General features: G+C 48.5%; 6 non-coding genes and 17 pseudogenes across 6 annotated transcripts; all 23 read right to left on the bottom strand.

Moving 5' to 3' along the window:
* Positions 1-235: 235 nt before the first annotated feature.
* Positions 236-354, bottom strand: LOC135600162 (5S ribosomal RNA). Its single transcript, XR_010482489.1, has one exon. It is a non-coding gene; the product is annotated as a 5S ribosomal RNA (ribosomal RNA).
* A 350-nt stretch (positions 355-704) lies between these two features.
* Positions 705-823, bottom strand: LOC135601776 (5S ribosomal RNA; annotated as a pseudogene).
* A 350-nt stretch (positions 824-1,173) lies between these two features.
* Positions 1,174-1,292, bottom strand: LOC135600343 (5S ribosomal RNA). The gene has a single exon (XR_010482666.1). It is a non-coding gene; the product is annotated as a 5S ribosomal RNA (ribosomal RNA).
* Positions 1,293-1,641: 349 nt separating this feature from the next.
* On the bottom strand, positions 1,642-1,760 carry LOC135603226 (5S ribosomal RNA; annotated as a pseudogene).
* A 349-nt stretch (positions 1,761-2,109) lies between these two features.
* On the bottom strand, positions 2,110-2,228 carry LOC135602620 (5S ribosomal RNA; annotated as a pseudogene).
* A 350-nt stretch (positions 2,229-2,578) lies between these two features.
* On the bottom strand, positions 2,579-2,697 carry LOC135601522 (5S ribosomal RNA). Its single transcript, XR_010483813.1, has one exon. It is a non-coding gene; the product is annotated as a 5S ribosomal RNA (ribosomal RNA).
* A 350-nt stretch (positions 2,698-3,047) lies between these two features.
* On the bottom strand, positions 3,048-3,166 carry LOC135601938 (5S ribosomal RNA; annotated as a pseudogene).
* Positions 3,167-3,516: 350 nt separating this feature from the next.
* Positions 3,517-3,635, bottom strand: LOC135604209 (5S ribosomal RNA; annotated as a pseudogene).
* Positions 3,636-3,985: 350 nt separating this feature from the next.
* LOC135602152 (5S ribosomal RNA) lies at positions 3,986-4,104 on the bottom strand (annotated as a pseudogene).
* Positions 4,105-4,454: 350 nt separating this feature from the next.
* Positions 4,455-4,573, bottom strand: LOC135601219 (5S ribosomal RNA). Its single transcript, XR_010483519.1, has one exon. It is a non-coding gene; the product is annotated as a 5S ribosomal RNA (ribosomal RNA).
* A 350-nt stretch (positions 4,574-4,923) lies between these two features.
* On the bottom strand, positions 4,924-5,042 carry LOC135600860 (5S ribosomal RNA). The gene has a single exon (XR_010483172.1). It is a non-coding gene; the product is annotated as a 5S ribosomal RNA (ribosomal RNA).
* Positions 5,043-5,392: 350 nt separating this feature from the next.
* On the bottom strand, positions 5,393-5,511 carry LOC135604069 (5S ribosomal RNA; annotated as a pseudogene).
* A 350-nt stretch (positions 5,512-5,861) lies between these two features.
* Positions 5,862-5,980, bottom strand: LOC135600711 (5S ribosomal RNA). The gene has a single exon (XR_010483026.1). It is a non-coding gene; the product is annotated as a 5S ribosomal RNA (ribosomal RNA).
* A 350-nt stretch (positions 5,981-6,330) lies between these two features.
* On the bottom strand, positions 6,331-6,449 carry LOC135602414 (5S ribosomal RNA; annotated as a pseudogene).
* Positions 6,450-6,799: 350 nt separating this feature from the next.
* Positions 6,800-6,918, bottom strand: LOC135602411 (5S ribosomal RNA; annotated as a pseudogene).
* A 350-nt stretch (positions 6,919-7,268) lies between these two features.
* LOC135601969 (5S ribosomal RNA) lies at positions 7,269-7,387 on the bottom strand (annotated as a pseudogene).
* An 8,158-nt stretch (positions 7,388-15,545) lies between these two features.
* On the bottom strand, positions 15,546-15,664 carry LOC135602033 (5S ribosomal RNA; annotated as a pseudogene).
* A 350-nt stretch (positions 15,665-16,014) lies between these two features.
* LOC135604311 (5S ribosomal RNA) lies at positions 16,015-16,133 on the bottom strand (annotated as a pseudogene).
* A 350-nt stretch (positions 16,134-16,483) lies between these two features.
* LOC135604279 (5S ribosomal RNA) lies at positions 16,484-16,602 on the bottom strand (annotated as a pseudogene).
* Positions 16,603-16,952: 350 nt separating this feature from the next.
* LOC135602247 (5S ribosomal RNA) lies at positions 16,953-17,071 on the bottom strand (annotated as a pseudogene).
* Positions 17,072-17,421: 350 nt separating this feature from the next.
* Positions 17,422-17,540, bottom strand: LOC135602246 (5S ribosomal RNA; annotated as a pseudogene).
* Positions 17,541-17,890: 350 nt separating this feature from the next.
* On the bottom strand, positions 17,891-18,009 carry LOC135601670 (5S ribosomal RNA; annotated as a pseudogene).
* A 350-nt stretch (positions 18,010-18,359) lies between these two features.
* Positions 18,360-18,478, bottom strand: LOC135603387 (5S ribosomal RNA; annotated as a pseudogene).
* Positions 18,479-18,607: the final 129 nt, after the last annotated feature.

The raw sequence follows: 18,607 nt of genomic DNA, 5'->3' as shown, positions 1-18,607 counted from the left end.
TTGCAAGCTCTCTCCGAGCCCTAGCCCGACGACTGCGTATCGGTCACGGAAAGCGCGTGCCGAAACCATCGGCACTTTCTAGAACGATCTCGGAATCGCTATTGCGACCCCAATCCGGAAAGCTCTCTCCGAGCCCCTCGATACTGACTGCGTAGCGGTCACAGCAAAATTTCCAGCCCCGAAACAATCGTCTCGGAGCTCTACGGGAGATGTTTCGTATCCCGGGAAGCATAAAGGAGTGCAACACGAGGACTTCCCAGGGGGTCACCCATCGTAGTACTACTCTGGCCCAAGCACGCTTAACTTCGGTGTTTTGATGGGATCCGGTGATTTAGTGCTGGCATTATCGCACCCGTTTCGCGTGCTTCGTCCCTCACCTATGTGCACGTCGCGGTCGGCGTATCACCGTCCGGAGCCTCTTGCCCGTCACGAAACCGTCGTCGCTTTCTCGAACGTTCACGAAATCCCTATTGCAAGCTCTCTCCGAGCCCTAGCCCGACGACTGCGTATCGGTCACGGCAAGCGCGTGCCGAAACCATCGGCACTTTCTAGAACGATCTCGGAATCGCTATTGCAACCCCAATCCGGAAAGCTCTCTCCGAGCCCCTCGATAATGACAGCGTAGCGGTCACAGCAAATTTCCAGCCCCAAAACAAACGTCTCGGAGCTCTACGGGAGATGTTTCATATCCCGGGATGCAAAAAGGAGTGCAACACGAGGACTTCCCAGGGGGTCACCCATCGTAGTACTACTCTGGCCCAAGCACGCTTAACTTCGGTGTTTTGATGGGATCTGATGATTTAGTGCTGGCATTATCGCACCCGTTTCGCGAGCTTCGTCCCTCGCTTATGTGCATGTCGCGGTCGGCGCATCAACGTCCGGAGCCTCTTGCACGTCACAAAACCGTCGGCGCTTTCTCGAACGTTCACGAAATCCCTATTGCAAGCTCTCTTCGAGCCCTAGCCCGACGACTGCGTATCGGTCATGGCAAGCGCGTGCCGAAACCATCGGCACTTTCTAGAACGATCTCGGAATCAATATTGCAACCCTAATCCGGAAAGCTCTCTCTGAGCCCCTCGATACTGACTGCGTAGCGGTCACAGCAAATTTCCAGCCCCAAAACAAACGTCTTGGAGCTCTACGGGAGATGTTTCGTATCCCGGGAAGCAAAAAGGAGTGCAACACGAGGACTTCCCAAGGGGTCACCCATCGTAGTACTACTCTGGCCCAAGCACGCTTAACTTCGGTGTTTTGATGGGATCCGGTGATTTAGTGCTGGCATTATCGCACCCGTTCCGCGAGCTTCGTCCCTCGCCTATGTGCACGTCGCAGTCGGCGCATCAACGTCCGGAGCCTCTTGCCGTCATGAAACCGTCGTCGCTTTCTCGAACGTTCACGAAATCCCTATTGCAAGCTCTCTCCGAGCCCTAGCCCGACGACTGCGTATCGGTCACGGCAAGCGCGTGCCGAAACCATCGGCACTTTCTAGAACGATCTCGGAATCGCTATTGCGACCCCAATCCGTAAAGCTCTCTCCGAGCCCCTCGATACTGACTGCGTAGCGGTTACAGCAAATTTCCAGCCCCAAAACAATCGTCTCGGAGCTCTACGAGAGATGTTTCGTATCCCGGGATGCAAAAAGGAGTGCAACACGAGGACTTCCCAGGGGGTCACCCATCGTAGTAGTACTCTGGCCCAAGCACGCTTAATTTCGGTGTTTTGATGGGATCTGGTGATTTAGTGCTGGCATTATCGCACCCGTTTCGCGAGCTTCGTCCCTCGCCTATGTGCACGTCGCGGTCGGCGCATCAATGTCCGAAGCCTCTTGCCCGTCACGAAACTGTCGTCGCTTTCTCGAATGTTCACAAAATCCCTATTGCAAGCTCTCTCCAAGCCCTAGCCCGACGACTGCGTATCGGTCACGGAAAGCGCGTGCCGAAACCATCGGACTTTCTAGAACGATCTCGGAATCGCTATTGCGACCCCAATCCGGAAAGCTCTCTGCGAGCCCCTCGATACTGACTGCGTAGCGGTCACAGCAAATTTCCAGACCCAAAACAAACGTCTCGGAGCTCTACGGGAGATGTTTCGTATCCTGGGATGCAAAAAGGAGTGTAACACGAGGACTTCCCAGGGGGTCACCCATCGTAGTACTACTCTGGCCCAAGCACGCTTAACTTCGGTGTTTTGATGGGATCTGGTGATTTAGTGCTAGCATTATCGCACCCGTTTCGCGAGCTTCGTCCCTCGCCTATGTGCATGTCGCGGTCGGCGCATCAACGTTCGGAGCCTCTTGCCCGACACGAAACCGTCGTCGCTTTCTTAAACGTACATGAAATCCCTATAGCAAGCTCTCTCCGAGCCCTAGCCCGACGACTGCGTATCGGTCACGGCAAGCGCGTGCCGAAACCATCGGCACTTTCTAGAACGATCTCGGAATCGCTATTGCGACCCCAATGCGGAAAGCTCTCTATGAGCACCTCGATACTGACTGCGTAGCGGTCAAAGCAAATTTCCAGACCCAAAACAAACGTCTCGGAGCTCTACGGGAGATGTTTCGTATCCCGAGATGCAAAAAGGAGTGCAACACGAGGACTTCCCAGGGGGTCACCCATCGTAGTACTACTCTGGCCCAAGCACGCTTAACTTCGGTGTTTTGATGGGATCCGGTGATTTAGTGCTGCCATTATCGCACCCGTTTCGCGAGCTTCGTCCCTCGCCTATGTGCACGTCGCGGTCGGCGCATCAACGTCCGGAGCCTCTTGCCCGTCACGAAACCGTCGGCGCTTTCTCGAACGTTCACGAAATCCCTATTGCAAGCTCTCTCCGAGCCCTAGCCCGACGACTGCGTATCGATCACGGCAAGCACGTGCCGAAACCATCGGCACTTTCTAGAACGATCTCGGAATCGCTATTGTGACCCCAATCCGGAAAGCTCTCTCCGAGCCCCTCGATACTGACGGCGTAGCGGTCAAAGCAAATTTCCAGCCCCAAAACAAACGTCTCGGAGCTCTACGGGAGATATTTCGTATCCCGGGATGCAAAAAGGAGTGTAACACGAGGACTTCCCAGGGGGTCACCCATCGTAGTACTACTCTGGCCCAAGCACGCTTAACTTCGGTGTTTTGATGGGATCTGGTGATTTAGTGCTGGCATTATCGCACCCGTTTCGCGAGCTTCGACCCTCGCCTATGTGCACGTCGCGGTCGGCGCATCAACGTCCGGAGCCTCTTGCCCGACACGAAACCGTCGTCGCTTTCTCGAACGTTCACGAAATCCCTATAGCAAGCTCTCTCCGAGCCCTAGCCCGAAGACTGCGTATCGGTCACGACAAGCGCGTGCCGAAACCATCGGCACTTTCTAGAACGATCTCGGAATCGCTATTACGACCCCAATCCGGAAAGCTCTCTATGAGCCCCTCGATACTGACTGCGTAGCGGTCAAAGCAAATTTCCAGACCCAAAACAAACGTCTCGGAGCTCTACGGGAGATGTTTCGTATCCCGGGATGCAAAAAGCAATGCAACACGAGGACTTCCCAGGGGGTCACCCATCGTAGTACTACTCTGGCCAAAGCACGCTTAACTTCGGTGTTTTGATGGGATCCGGTGAATTAGTGCTGCCATTATCGCACCCGTTTCGCGAGCTTCGTCCCTCGCCTATGTGCACGTCGCGGTCGGCGCATCAACGTCCGGAGCCTCTTGCCCGTCACGAAACCGTCGGCGCTTTCTCGAACGTTCACGAAATCCCTATTGCAAGCTCTCTCCGAGCCCTAGCCCGACGACTGCGTATCGATCACGGCAAGCACGTGCCGAAACCATCAGCACTTTCTAGAACGATCTCGGAATCACTATTGCGACCCCAATCCGGAAAGCTCTCTCCGAGCCCCTCGATACTGACTGCGTAGCGGTCACAGCAAATTTCCAGCCCCAAAACAATCGTCTCGGAGCACTACGAGAGATGTTTCGTATCCCGGGATGCAAAAAGGAGTGCAACACGCGGACTTCTCTGGGGGTCACCCATCGTAGTACTACTCTGGCCCAAGCATGCTTAACTTCGGTGTTTTGATGGGATCCGGTGATTTAGTGCTGGCATTATCGCACCCGTTTCGCGTGCTTCGTCCGTCACCTATGTGCACGTTGCGGTCGGCGTATCAACTTCCGGAGCCTCTTGCCCATCACGAAACCGTCATCGCTTTCTCGAACGTTCACGAAATCCCTATTGCAAGCTCTCTCCGAGCCCTAGCCCGACGACTGCGTATCGGTCACGGAAAGCGCGTGCCGAAACCATCGGCACTTTCTAGAACGATCTCGGAATCGCTATTGCGACCCCAATCCGGAAAGCTCTCTCTGAGCCCCTCGATACTGACTGCGTAGCGGTCAAAGCAAATTTCCAGCCCCAAAACAAACGTCTCGGAGCTCTACGGGAGATGTTTCGTATCCCGGGAGGCAAAAAGGAGTGCAACACGAGGACTTCCCAGGGGGTCACCCATCGTAGTACTACTCTGGCACAAGCATGCTTAACTTCGGAGTTTTGATGGGATCCGGTGATTTAGTGCTGCCATTATCGCCCCCGTTTCGCGAGCTTCGTCCCTCGCCTTTGTGCACGTCGCGGTCAGCGCATCAACGTCCGGAGCCTCTTCCCCGTCATGAAACCGTCGGCGCTTTCTCGAACGTTCACGAAATCCCTATTGCAAGCTCTCTCCGAGCCCTAGCCCGACGACTGCGTATCGGTCACGGCAAGCGCGTGCCGAAACCATCGGCACTTTCTAGAACGATCTCGGAATCGCTATTGCGACCCCAATCCGGAAAGCCCTCTCCGAGCACCTCGATACTGACGGCGTAGCGGTCACAGCAAATTTCTAGCCCCAAATCAATCGTCTCGGAGCTCTACGGGAGATGTTTCGTATCCCGGGATGCAAAAAGGAGTGCAACACGAGGACTTCCCAGGGGGTCACCCATCGTAGTACTACTCTGGCCCAAGCACGCTTAACTTCGGTGTTTTGATGGGATCTGGTGATTTAGTGCTGGCATTATCGCACCCGTTTCGCGAGCTTCGTCCCTCGCCTACGTGCACGTCGCGGTCGGCGCAATAACGTCCGGAGCCTCTTGCCCGTCACGAAACCGTCGTCGCTTTCTCGAACGTTCACGAAATCCCTATTGCAAGGTTTCTCCGAGCCCTATCCCGACGACTGCGTATCGGTCACGGAAAGCGTGTACCGAAACCATCGGCACTTTCTAGAACGATCTCGGAATCGCTATTGCGACCCCAATACGGAAAGCTCTCTCTGAGCCCCTCGATACTGACTGCGTAGCGGTCACAGCAAATTTCCAGCCCCAAAACAATCGTCTCGGAGCACTACGAGAGATGTTTCGTATCCTGGGATGCAAAAAGGAGTGCAACACGCGGACTTCCCTGGGGGTCACCCATCGTTGTACTACTCTGGCCCAAGCATGCTTAACTTCGGTGTTTTGATGGGATCCGGTGATTTAGTGCTGCCATTATCGCACCCGTTTCGCGAGCTTCGTCCCTCGCCTATGTGCACGTCGCGGTCGGCGCATCAACGTCCGTAGCCTCTTGCCCGACACGAAACCGTCGGTGCTTTCTCGAACGTGCACGAAATCCCTATAGCAAGCTCTCTCCGAGCCCTAGCACGACGACTGCGTATCGGTCACGGCAAGCGCGTGCCGAAACCATCGGCACTTTCTAGAACGATCTCGGAATCGCTATTGCGACCCCAATCCGGAAAGCTCTCTCCGAGCACCTCGATACTGACAGCGTAGCGGTCACAGCAAATTTCCAGCCCCAAAACAATCGTCTCGGAACTCTACGGGAGATGTTTCGTATCCCGGGATGCAAAAAGGAGTGCAACACGAGGAATTCCCTGGGGGTCACCCATCGTAGTACTACTCTGGCCCAAGCACGCTTAACTTCGGTGTTTTGATGGGATCCGGTGATTTAGTGCTGGCATTATCGCACCCGTTTCGCGAGCTTCGTCCCTCGCCTACGTGCACGTCGCGGTCGGCGCATCAACGTCCGGAGCCTCTTGCCCGTCACGAAACCGTCGTCGCTTTCTCGAACGTTCACGAAATCCCTATAGCAAGCTCTCTCCGAGCCCTAGCCCGACGACTGCGTATCGGTCACGGCAAGCGCGTGTCGAAACCATCGGCACTTTCTAGAACGATCTCGGAATCGCTATTATGATCCCAATCCGGAAAGCTCTCTATGAGCCCCTCGATACTGACTGCGTAGCGGTCACAGCAAATTTCTAGCCCCAAAACAATCGTCTCGGAGCTCTACGGGAGATGTTTCGTATCCCGGGATGCAAAAAGGAGTGTAACACGAGGACTTCCCAGGGGGTCACCCATCGTAGTACTACTCTGGCCCAAGCACGCTTAACTTCGGTGTTTTGATGGGATCTGGTGATTTAGTGCGGGCATTATCGCACCCGTTTCGCGAGCTTCGTCCCTCGCCTATGTGCACGTCGCGGTCGGCGCATCAACGTCCGGAGCCTCTTGCCCGACACGAAACCGTCGTCGGTTTCTCGAACGTTCACGAAATCCCTATTGCAAGCTCTCTCCGAGCCCTAGCCCGACGACTGCGTATCGGTCACGGCAAGCGCGTGCCGAAACCATCGGCACTTTCTAGAACGATCTCGGAATCGCTATTGCGACCCCAATCCGGAAAGCTCTCTATGAGCCCCTCGATACTGACGGCGTAGCGGTCAAAGCAAATTTCCAGACCCAAAACAAACGTCTCGGAGCTCTACGGGAGATGTTTCGTATCCCGGGATGCAAAAAGGAGTGCAACACGAGGACTTCCCAGGGGGTCACCCATCGTAGTACTACTCTGGCCCAAGCACGCTTAACTTCGATGTTTTGATGGGATCCGGTGATTTAGTGCTGCCATTATCGCACCCGTTTCGCGAGCTTCGTCCCTCGCCTATGTGCATGTCGCTGTCGGCGCATCAACGTCCGGAGCCTCTTGCCCGTCACGAAACCGTCGGCGCTTTCTCGAACGTTCACGAAATCCCTATTGCAAGCTCTCTCCGAGCCCTTGCCCGACGACTGCGTATCGATCAAGGCAAGCACGTGCCGAAACCATCGGCACTTTCTAGAACGATCTCGGAATCGCTATTGCGACCCCAATCCGGAAAGCTCTCTCCGAGCCCCTCGATACTGACTGCGTAGCGGTCACAGCAAATTTCCAGCCCCAAAACAATCGTCTCGGAGCTCTACGGGAGATGTTTCGTATCCCGGGATGCAAAAAGGAGTGCAACACGAGGACTTCCCAGGGGGTCACCCATCGTAGTACTACTTTGGCCCAAGCACGCTTAACTTCGGTGTTTTGATGGGATCTGGTGATTTAGTGCTGGCATTATCGCACCCGTTTCGCGAGCTTCGTCCCTCGCCTATGTGCACGTCGCGGTCGGCGCATCAACGTCCGGAGCCTCTTGCCCGTCACGAAACCGTCGGCGCTTTCTCGAACGTTCACAAAATCCCTATTGCAAGCTCTCTCCGAGCCCTAGCCCGACGACTGCGTATCGGTCACGGAAAGCGCGTGCCGAAACCATCGGCACTTTCTAGAACGATCTCGGTATCGCTATTTCGACCCAAATCCGGAAAGCTCTCTCCGAGCCCCGCGATACTGACAGCGTAGCGGTCTCAGCAAATTTCCAGTCCCAAAACAATCGTCCCGGAGCTCTACGGTATATAACAAATGATCACTTTTTGCATATTTGATCAGCCGATCTTTTATTTTGAGAGTATTGGACATTATTTATCTCCTTGCCTAATGTATCCCAGGATGACTTGTTTGGATTACCTCCAAATGTGATTTTGCTTTTGATTTGGTCCTTGGGACAATCCCAATATCTAAGCCTCTCTACAGAAAGATATCATTTGGGTAAGTGGAATTGGAAAAGCAACTACAAGGATTATTAAATGAGGATTTTATTTGGCTTAATATTTCATCATGGGGTGCTCTGGTGTTAGTTAAAAAGATGTATGGAACATTGAGACTTTGTAATGATTATAGACAGTTGAATTAGGTGACCATAAAAAATGAGTATTTTCTGGAGTAACGACTTGCTTGATTAACTGTAGGGTGCGCAAGTATTTTTAGAAATTGATTGAAGGTCGGGTTACCGTCTATTAAGGATCAAGGAGGAGAATATTTCGGTCATTCTTGGATAATTGTGTCATTATATTGTATTGATGAAATTATTTGAGAGCAGAGGAGGAAATAAAGATATCATAATCCTCATCTTTTCGTCGATTGGGCTATGATCAATTTTGATGAAAACTGTTGTGTAACGTTTATGCTATATCGTATTGACTCATATAGGCACATGTATATCCTATTGTTCCGCATTTGCTTTCGATATGTGCCTATTCCAGTTTCATTCCTTTGGACATTGAATTCATCAAATCTTCTTATTGAATTGAGTTATATGTGATTGCTTGGATTCCATATGTGCCCTTGCTTTCAATTCCTTTCAAATCTGAATATACTTGTGAAAGATTATTGCTTACTTCGGATTGACTCGTAATGGCACATGTACGCTTTGTTGTTCCGCGTGTGCTTCCGATATATGCTACTTATTGTTGAAACTGCCCTTTTGTACTCTGGTGTGTGGGATTGTCTGGACCTTTGCCAGAAATGGTAAAGGGTATGCGCTGATTTGCCCGCTTTGTGGGGTCCCGCTATGTGGGATATTCTGGTATGCGCTTATTTGCCCGCTTTGTGGGGTCCCGCTATGTGGGATATTGCTTAGAGCCAGCGTTGCTCTGCCGGCCCCCTTTGACTTCACCTAGACGTGGGTGGATGGAGCTCCCAGACGTGGGAGACTTTTGTCAGGTGGTCATTCAGAAATGGATGAATCACATTTTGACTGAGATCCCACTACACCTTCTGTTTGTTTGATATGATATCCAGAGCTTTGGTTATGTGTTTCTGTACATGCTTTGGATAAGATTGATATGTTTGCAACGTCAAAGACGACGTTTGAGCTTCTGTACGATATTTGTTTTTGTTATGCTCTGAAATGCTTCATTCACTGATAATATGCTTCGAAATGTTCCATATGTTGTTGATATGCTCCGGAACATTTTATCTGCCATTGATATGCTCCAATTACTCTGTGCTCCATTTGCTATGAACTGATATGTTCTGAAATGTCCTATCTGCCATTGATAAGCTCCGATATGTTTCCTTTGTTACTGATATGCTCCAATTACTCTGTGCTCCATTTGCTATGAACTGATATGTTCTGAAATGTCCTATCTGCCATTGATATGTTCCAATTACTCTATGCTCCATTCGTTATGGATCAAATATGTTTTGAATGACATGATACGTATGATTTGGTATCTATTGAGATGGTATCCTTGAGAATTCTTGTATTCTGCCTTGCATTATGATACCTTACTCGTTTGAAACCGTTCCTTTTGTTCTGAATATGCTTTGTCACTTGCTGAGCCGTTTTTTGCTCACTCCGTTGTTATATAAATCTTTCAGGTCAGCTTGTCACTCTTCGAGATGTTGATTTGGGCTGAGGCAGTGGATAGCTATTCAGAATTATGGGCAAGTCCGGGTGGTTATTATGATATTGTTGTATAAGTATATTTTGTATGTAATGAAATGTTGTCGATGAATCGAAATGGATATACTGTGTAAAAGTGTTAGAAGATCTCTCTTATTTGGAATTTCGGAATGTTAAGTCTAATTTATGACGATATGAACTTGTGGTGAATAGTTGGAGTTCTGATTGTATAATTTATTTAGCTTGTGGATTTATAAATGTTGTTCATGTTTCTCAAGTTGGCTTGGGTTGCCATAAATGTGAATTATCGAGTTATGTGATATATGATTTTAAAATGCACAGGTTTTATGGATGTGAATTTGATTGAATGTTTTTCAGTGTCCTCAAACGTTAGTTTGGATCCTAGATGGATTGGTCTGTGTTGAAATTGTTTTAAAAATTATGGATATTTTGAGGGGCGTGACAGAGGTGGTATCAGAGCATTGTTTGAGGATTACTGAAATATTTGATATGTTGACGTGCAAAATATATTGAGGTCTAATGAACTATAGTGATCGGTGGAAATTTTCTTTGATGCATTTTAAGAATCTGGGATGACGAGGACATTTGGTCCTCCTATTTCATTTGTTTCTGATTAATTAAGAGGAATGAAAGGATTGATTTGGGATATTGAATCAGAGTGGCGCAGCAGAAGCATGGTGGACCTAATTTCATTGGTGGCAGAAAAATGGATGATGCGAATAGAGAAGATATTCGATGTACAAAATTGTTCTGATGATCAAACGATTTCTTTTGCCACCTTATATTGGAAGTAGAGGCTGATCATTAATGGGAAAATTGAAAAGAATTTTTGGAGATCAGTGGCAAGATGATAAGGACAAGTTACCAATAAAAATATGATTGGAAATGAATCAGAAAGTAATAACAAGAGGGTCAAGACATTTGGATTTGAAATGGGAAGTCACCATAAAAGACTTAATCATGTGTGAATTGCAGGTTAAATTATGAAACAAGTTTGTGTTTCCGGGTGACTAGAGTCTATTTTGCTTGTAGAAAGTTGGATCATGAAATAAAAGACTGCCCTTTGAACAAGAAGAAAGTGTCACTGCCTCATAAATCATCAGCCCATGTCAGAGTGTATACTATCACTGAATATGATTATGAAACTTCTGAAGTAGTGGTCGAAGGTATTATTCAGGTTTATGAAAGAATGCAAATATTTGTTTGACCATGGGTCTCATCTATGATTTGATTCGGAATATTTTGCCTATCACTTGGGTATTCAACCTAGACCACTACATTATGTGCTATATGTAAATACGATCATTAGAGATTCTTTGATAACGAACTTGAATCTGGTCCTCTTGTCTGATTTTTATTGGAGAACTTGAACTTTTGCTGATTTAGTTCTCCTAGAGATTTGGAGTTTTGATATTATACTTGGTATGGATTGACTATCTTCTTATCATACCAGTATGGATTGGTATATAACAAATGATCACTTTTTGCATATTTGATCAGCCGATCTTTTATTTTGAGAGTATTGGACATTATTTATCTCCTTGCCTAATGTATCCCAGGATGACTTGTTTGGATTACCTCCAAATGTGATTTTGCTTTTGATTTGGTCCTTGGGACAATCCCAATATCTAAGCCTCTCTACAGAAAAATATCATTTGGGTAAGTGGAATTGGAAAAGCAACTACAAGGATTATTAAATGAGGATTTTATTTGGCTTAATATTTCATCATGGGGTGCTCCGGTGTTAGTTAAAAAGATGTATGGAACATTGAGGCTTTGTAATGATTATAGACAGTTGAATTAGGTGACCATCAAAAATGAGTATTTTCTGGAGTAACGACTTGCTTGATTAACTGTAGGGTGCGCAAGTATTTTTAGAAATTGATTGAAGGTCGGGTTACCGTCTATTGAGGATCAAGGAGGAGAATATTTCGGTCATTCTTGGATAATTGTGTCATTATATTGTATTGATGAAATTATTTGAGAGCAGAGGAGGAAATAAAGATATCATAATCCTCATCTTTTCGTCGATTGGGCTATGATCAATTTAGAGGACTAAATTTTCTTTTAAGGAGGGGAGAGTGTAATATCCCTCGCTTTTGAAAATTATTAATAAAGATTTATTTATAAATTAGGGGACCTATATGTAAATATGGAAATTTCAAGGACTAAACTGTTAAGTTGTAAAAAGAAGAAAATAAAGAAAACCGAAAATTTCGGTTTTATCCCACCGCCTCCCACGCTCTCTCTGTTTCTTCGAGAAACAGAGAGAAGCGGTGGGGCGTGGGGAGAAGAAGAAGAGAAGTAGAGGGAGAAGAGAAGAAGAGGGAAAAGAAGAGAGGAAGAAGAGGAAGAAGAGGGAGAAGAGAAGAAAAGAAGAAGTAGAAGAGAGGGAAGATGGAGAGGAGAAAGAGAGGCAGCTGCAGCAGCTAGGGCTGCAGCACCTCTGTTTCCTGCGGGTGGAAACAGAGGAGAGGATGTGTGGGGCGTTGAGGATGAAAAGGGAAGAAGAAGAAGAAGAAGAAGAAGAGAGGAGGATAGCTGCGGCAAGGCTGCAGCGAAGAGATGTGTGGCCTTGGCGAGGAAAAGGGAAGAGGAGAAGAAGAGAAGGAGAAGAAGAGGGAAAGAAAGGGAAGACGGAGAGGAGCGAGAGGTGGCAGCAGCCAGGGTGGCAGCACCTCTGTTTCCTGCAGGTGGAAACAGAGGAGACGTGTGGGGTGTCGGGTAGGAGAAGAGCAGAAGAAGAAGAAGAGGAAGAGAAGAAGAAGGGGAAGCAGGAGAAGAGGTTGTGATACCTCTGTTCCCTGCAGAGGAAACAGAGGAGAGGGTGTGTGTGACGCCGGGAAGAAGAAGGGGAGGAAGGAGAAGAAGAGAAGAAGAAGAAAGGAAGGAGAAGGAAGAGGAGAAGGGAAAGAAGTAGCTGCGGCTGCGGCTGTGGCAGCTGCAGCTATGGCAGGGAAAGAGGAAGAGAAAGGAAGAAGGGAAGGAGAAGAAGAAGAGAAGGGAAAGAAGGGGCTGCGGCTGCGGCTGTGGCAGCTGCAGCTATGGCAGGGAAAGAGGAAGAGAAAGGAAGAAGGGAAGGAGAAGAAGAAGAGAAGGGAAAGAAGGGGCTGCGATTGTGGCAGCGGCAGCGGCGGCGGCTGGGGCAGCTGCATTTGGGAAAGAAAAAGAAGGAATGAGAGTAAGAGAGAGCAGGTGACTGTGCCTCGATGTTCGACACGTGGTGTAGTTGCGAAGAAAGGAAGAAAACGGGAGCACAAAACGAAACAGAGAGAGGACACGGAGGAAAAGTAGAAGGATTTGGGCTGGCACCTTCTTTGGATCTTCGGATCGAAATCTTTGAAAGGCAAGTTTCCCGCTTGTTTCGATCCTTTCTATTGCAAATGTTTCGATCCTTTCTATTGCAAGTTCCCTGATCGTTTCTCCTATAATTGCTCTGATATGTCTTATTGCAAGTATCCTGATCTTTCCTCACTGCCATTTTTATCTCTACATTTGCTTTGAATATGAGGAACTTTGAATTGTTCTAGCCTTGCATTTGTTATATCTCCTGTTTAGACGTAACGATTCGAATCTGTGCAACTTTTGAGATTCTGACCTTTTGATACCGAGCTGCCTATTAGTCTTTGTTGGAAACTCTGATTTGTTCAAAAGTGATTTCATTGGAAACTAAACTTGTAGACCTTTCTTTGATTTATGGATTGAAAGATTTGGAATCCAAACACCTGGCCATTTATCTATTGAATCTGACATTATGAATTCTGCCAACAGAGATTTCGTTCTACGACTCTTGCTTACCAAATCATTTGTAACTCTCTCTGTTGGACAGCTCAATTCATATGAAGCCTGTCTTATCTGAAAGTATAATCCAATGATTATTTCCGAGTAAATTGGAGCACGATTGATAGTTTGAATCATCTGTTCAATGTGCCTTCTGTATTCTGCCAGAAATCGAGCTTTGGTCGATTTCTCATATTCTGATTTCATTCCTTTGGAAAATTGATATCCTTTAGCTTTCTCATTCAATTGAGCTTTATATTACTGCTTTGAATTCTTGTATGCTCTTGTCCTTAAAATTATTGCATTCTTGAAAACTGTTGTGTAACGTTTATGCTATATCGTATTGACTCATATAGGCACATGTATATCCTATTGTTCCGCATTTGCTTTCGATATGTGCCTATTCCAGTTTCATTCCTTTGGACATTGAATTCATCAAATCTTCTTATTGAATTGAGTTATATGTGATTGCTTGGATTCCATATGTGCCCTTGCTTTCAATTCCTTTCAAATCTGAATATACTTGTGAAAGATTATTGCTTACTTCGGATTGACTCGTAAAGGCACATGTACGCTTTGTTGTTCCGCGTGTGCTTCCGATATATGCTACTTATTGTTGAAACTGCCCTTTTGTACTCTGGTGTGTGGGATTGTTTGGACCTTTGCCAGAAATGGTAAAGGGTATGCGCTGATTTGCCCGCTTTGTGGGGTCCCGCTATGTTGGATATTCTGGTATACGCTTATTTGCCCGCTTTGTGGGGTCCCGCTATGTGGGATATTGCTTAGAGCCAGCGTTGCTCTGCCGGCCCCCTTTGACTTCACCTAGACGTGGGTGGATGGAGCTCCCAAACGTGGGAGACTTTTGTCAGGTGGTCATTCAGAAATGGATGAATCACATTCTGACTGAGATCCCACTACACCTTCTGTATGTTTGATATGATATCCAGAGCTTTGGTTATGTGTTTCTGTACATGCTTTGGATAAGATTGATATGTTTGCAACGTCAAAGACGACGTTTGAGCTTCTGTACGATATTTGTTTTTGTTATGCTCTGAAATGCTTCATTCACTGATAATATGCTTCGAAATGTTCCATATGTCGTTGATATGCTCCGGAACATTTCATCTGCCATTGATATGCTCCAATTACTCTGTGCTCCATTTGCTATGAACTGATATGTTCTGAAATGTCCTATCTGCCATTGATAAGCTCCGATATGTTTCCTTTGTTACTGATATGCTCCAATTACTCTGTGCTCCATTTGCTATGAACTGATATGTTCTGAAATGTCCTATCTGCCATTGATATGTTCCAATTACTCTATGCTCCATTCGTTATGGATCAAATATGTTTTGAATGACATGATACGTATGATTTGGTATCTATTGAGATGGTATCCTTGAGAATTCTTGTATTCTGCCTTGCATTATGATACCTTACTCGTTTGAAACCGTTCCTTTTGTTCTGAATATGCTTTGTCACTTGCTGAGCCGTTTTTGGCTCACTCCGTTGTTATATAAATCTTTCAGGTCAGCTTGTCACTCTTCGAGATGTTGATTTGGGCTGAGGCAGTGGATAGCTATTCAGAATTATGGGCAAGTCCGGGTGGTTATTATGATATTGTTGTATAAGTAAGTTTTGTATGTAATGAAATGTTGTCGATGAATCGAAATGGATATACTGTGTAAAAGTGTTAGAAGATCTCTCTTATTTGGAATTTTGGAATGTTAAGTCTAATTTATGACGATATGAACTTGTGGTGAATAGTTGGAGTTCTGATTGTATAATTTATTTAGCTTGTGGATTTATAAATGTTGTTCATATTTGTCAAGTTGGCTTGGGTTGCCATAAATGTGAATTATCGAGTGATGTGATATATGATTTTAAAATGCACAGGTTTTATGGATGTGAATTTGATTGAATGTTTTTCAGTGTCCTCAAACGTTAGTTTGGATCCTGGATGGATTGGTCTGTGTTGAAATTGTTTTAAAAATTATGGATATTTTGAGGGGCGTGACAGCGCGTGCCGAAACCATCGGCACTTTCTAGAACGATCTCGGAATCGCTATTGCGACCCCAATCTGGAAAGCTCTCTCTGAGCCCCTCGATACTGACTGCGTAGCGGTGAAAGCAAATTTTCAGCCCCAAAACAAACGTCTCGGAGCTCTACGGGAGATGTTTCGTATCCCGGGATGCAAAAAGGAGTGCAACATGAGGACTTCCCTGGGGGTCACCCATCGTAGTACTACTCTGGCCCAAGCACGCTTAACTTCGGTGTTTTGATGGGATCCGGTGATTTAGTGCTGGCATTATCGCACCCGTTTCGAGAGCTTCGTCCCTCGACTACGTGCACGTCACGGTCGGCGCATCAACGTCCGGAGCCTCTTGCCCGTCACGAAACCGTCGTCGCTTTCTCGAACGTTCACGAAATCCCTATTGCAAGCTCTCTCCGAGCCCTAGCCCGACGACTGCGTATCGGTCACGGCAAGCGCGTGCCGAAACCATCGGCACTTTCTAGAACGATCTCGGAATCGCTATTGCGACCCCAATCCGGAAAGCTCTCTCTAAGCCCCTCGATACTAACTGCGTAGCGGTCAAAGCAAATTTCCAGCCCCAAAACAAACGTCTCGGAGCTCTACGGGAGATGTTTCGTATCCCGGGATGCAAAAAGGAGTGCAACACGAGGACTTCCCAGGGGGTCACCCATCGTAGTACTACTCTGGCCCAAGCACGCTTAACTTCAGTGTTTTGATTGGATTCGGTGATTTAGTGCTGCCATTATCGCACCCGTTTCGCGAGCTTCATCCTTCGCCTATGTGCACGTCGCGGTCGGCGCATCAACGTCCGGAGCCTCTTGCCCGTCACGAAACCGTCGGCGCTTTCTCGAACGTTCACGAAATCCCTATTGCAAGCTATCTCCGAGCCCTAGCCCGACGACTGCGTATCGATCACGGCAAGCACATGCCGAAACCATCGGCACTTTCTAGAACGATCTCGGAATCGCTATTGCGACCCCAATCCGGAAAGCTCTCTCCGAGCCCCTCGATACTGACTGCGTAGCGGTGAAAGCAAATTTCCAGCCCCAAAACAATCGTCTCGGAGCTCTACGGGAGATGTTTCGTATCCCGGGATGCAAAAAGGAGTGCAACATGAGGACTTCCCTAGGGGTCACCCATCGTAGTACTACTCTGGCCTAAGCACGCTTAACTTCGGTGTTTTGATGGGATCCGGTGATTTAGTGCTGCCATTATCGCACCCGTTTTGCGAGCTTCGTCCCTCGCCTATGTGCACGTCGCGGTCGGTGCATCAACGTCCAGAGCCTCTTGCCCGTCACGAAACCGTCGGCGCTTTCTCGAACGTTCACGAAATCCCTATTGCAAGCTCTCTCCGAGCCCTAGCCCGACGACTGCGTATCGATCACGGCAAGCACATGCCGAAACCATCGGCACTTTCTAGAACGATCTCGGAATCACTATTGCGACCCCAATCCGGAAAGCTCTCTACGAGCCCCACAATACTGACTGCGTAGCGGTCACAGCAAATTTCCAGCCCCAAAACAATCGTCTCGGAGCTCTACGGGAGATGTTTCGTATCCCGGGATGCAAAAAGGAGTGCAACACGAGGACTTCCCAGGGGGTCACCCATCGTAGTACTACTCTGGCCCAAGCACGCTTAACGTCGGTGTTTTGATGGGATCCGGTGATTTAGTGCTGCCATTATCGCACCCGTTTCGCGAGCTTCGTCCCTCGCCTACGTGCACGTCGCGGTCGGCGTATCAACGTCCGGAGCCTCTTGCCCGTCACGAAACCATCGTCGCTTTCTCGAACGTTCACGAAATCCCTATTGCAAGCTCTCTCCGAGCCCTAGCCCGACGACTGCGTATCGGTCACGGCAAGCGCGTGCCGAAACCATCGGCACTTTCTAGAACGATCTCGGAATCGCTATTGCGACTCCAATCCGGAAAGCTATCTCTGAGCCCCTCGATACTAACTGCGTAGCGGTCAAAGCAAATTTCCAGCCCCAAAACAAACGTCTCGGAGCTCTACGGGAGATGTTTCGTATCCCGGGATGCAAAAAGGAGTGCAACACGAGGACTTCCCAGGGGGTCACCCATCGTAGTACTACTCTGGCCCAAGCACGCTTAACGTCGGTGTTTTGATGGGATCCGGTGATTTAGTGCTGCCATTATCGCACCCGTTTCGCGAGCTTCGTCCCTCGCCTATGTGCACGTCGCGGTCGGCGCGTCAACGTCCGGAGCCTCTTGCCCGTCACGAAACCGTCGGCGCTTTCTCGAACGTTCACGAAATCCCTATTGCAAGCTCTCTCCGAGCCCTAGCCCGACGACTGCGTATCGATCACGGCAAGCACATGCCGAAACCATCGGCACTTTCTAGAACGATCTCGGAATCGCTATTGCGACCCCAATCCAGAAAGCTCTCTCCGAGCCCCTCGATACTGACAGCGTAGCGGTCACAGCAAATTTCCAGCCCCAAAACAATCGTCTCGGAGCTCTACGGGAGATGTTTCGTATCCCGGGATGCAAAAAGGAGTGCAACACGAGGTCTTCCCAAGGGGTCACCCATCGTAGTACTACTCTGGCCCAAGCACGCTTAACTTCGGTGTTTTGATGGGATCCGGTGATTTAGTGATGGCATTATCGCACCCGTTTTGCGTGCTTCGTCACTCGCGCATGTGCACGTCACGGTCGGCGTATCAACGTCCGGAGCCTCTTGCCCGTCACGAAACCATCGTCGCTTTCTCGAACGTTCACGAAATCCCTATTGCAAGCTCTCTCCGAGCCCTAGCCCGACGACTGCGTATCGGTCACGGCAAGCGCGTGCCGAAACCATCGGCACTTTCTAGAACGATCTCGGAATCGCTATTGCGACCCCAATCCGGAAAGCTCTCTCTGAGCCCCTCGATACTGACTGCGTAGCGGTCAAAGCAAATTTCCAGCCCCAAAACAAACGTCTCGGAGCTCTACGGGAGATGTTTCGTATCCCGGGATGCAAAAAGGAGTGCAACACGAGGACTTCCCAGGGGGTCACCCATCGTAGTAGTACTCTGGCCCAAGCACGCTTAACGTCGGTGTTTTGATGGGATCCGGTGATTTAGTGCTGCCATTATCGCACCCGTTTCGCGAGCTTCGTCCCTCGCCTATGTGCACGTCGCGGTCGGCGCGTCAACGTCCGGAGCCTCTTGCCCATCACGAAACCGTCGGCGCTTTCTCGAACGTTCACGAAATCCCTATTGCAAGCTCTCT

The sequence above is a fragment of the Musa acuminata genome, chromosome BXJ2-1, assembly GCF_036884655.1.
Source record: "Musa acuminata AAA Group cultivar baxijiao chromosome BXJ2-1, Cavendish_Baxijiao_AAA, whole genome shotgun sequence".
In the NCBI taxonomy this organism is placed as follows: Eukaryota; Viridiplantae; Streptophyta; class Magnoliopsida; order Zingiberales; family Musaceae; genus Musa; species Musa acuminata.
The sequence above is the reverse complement of the archived record's forward strand: the minus strand, read 5'-3'. Positions and strand labels throughout refer to the sequence as shown.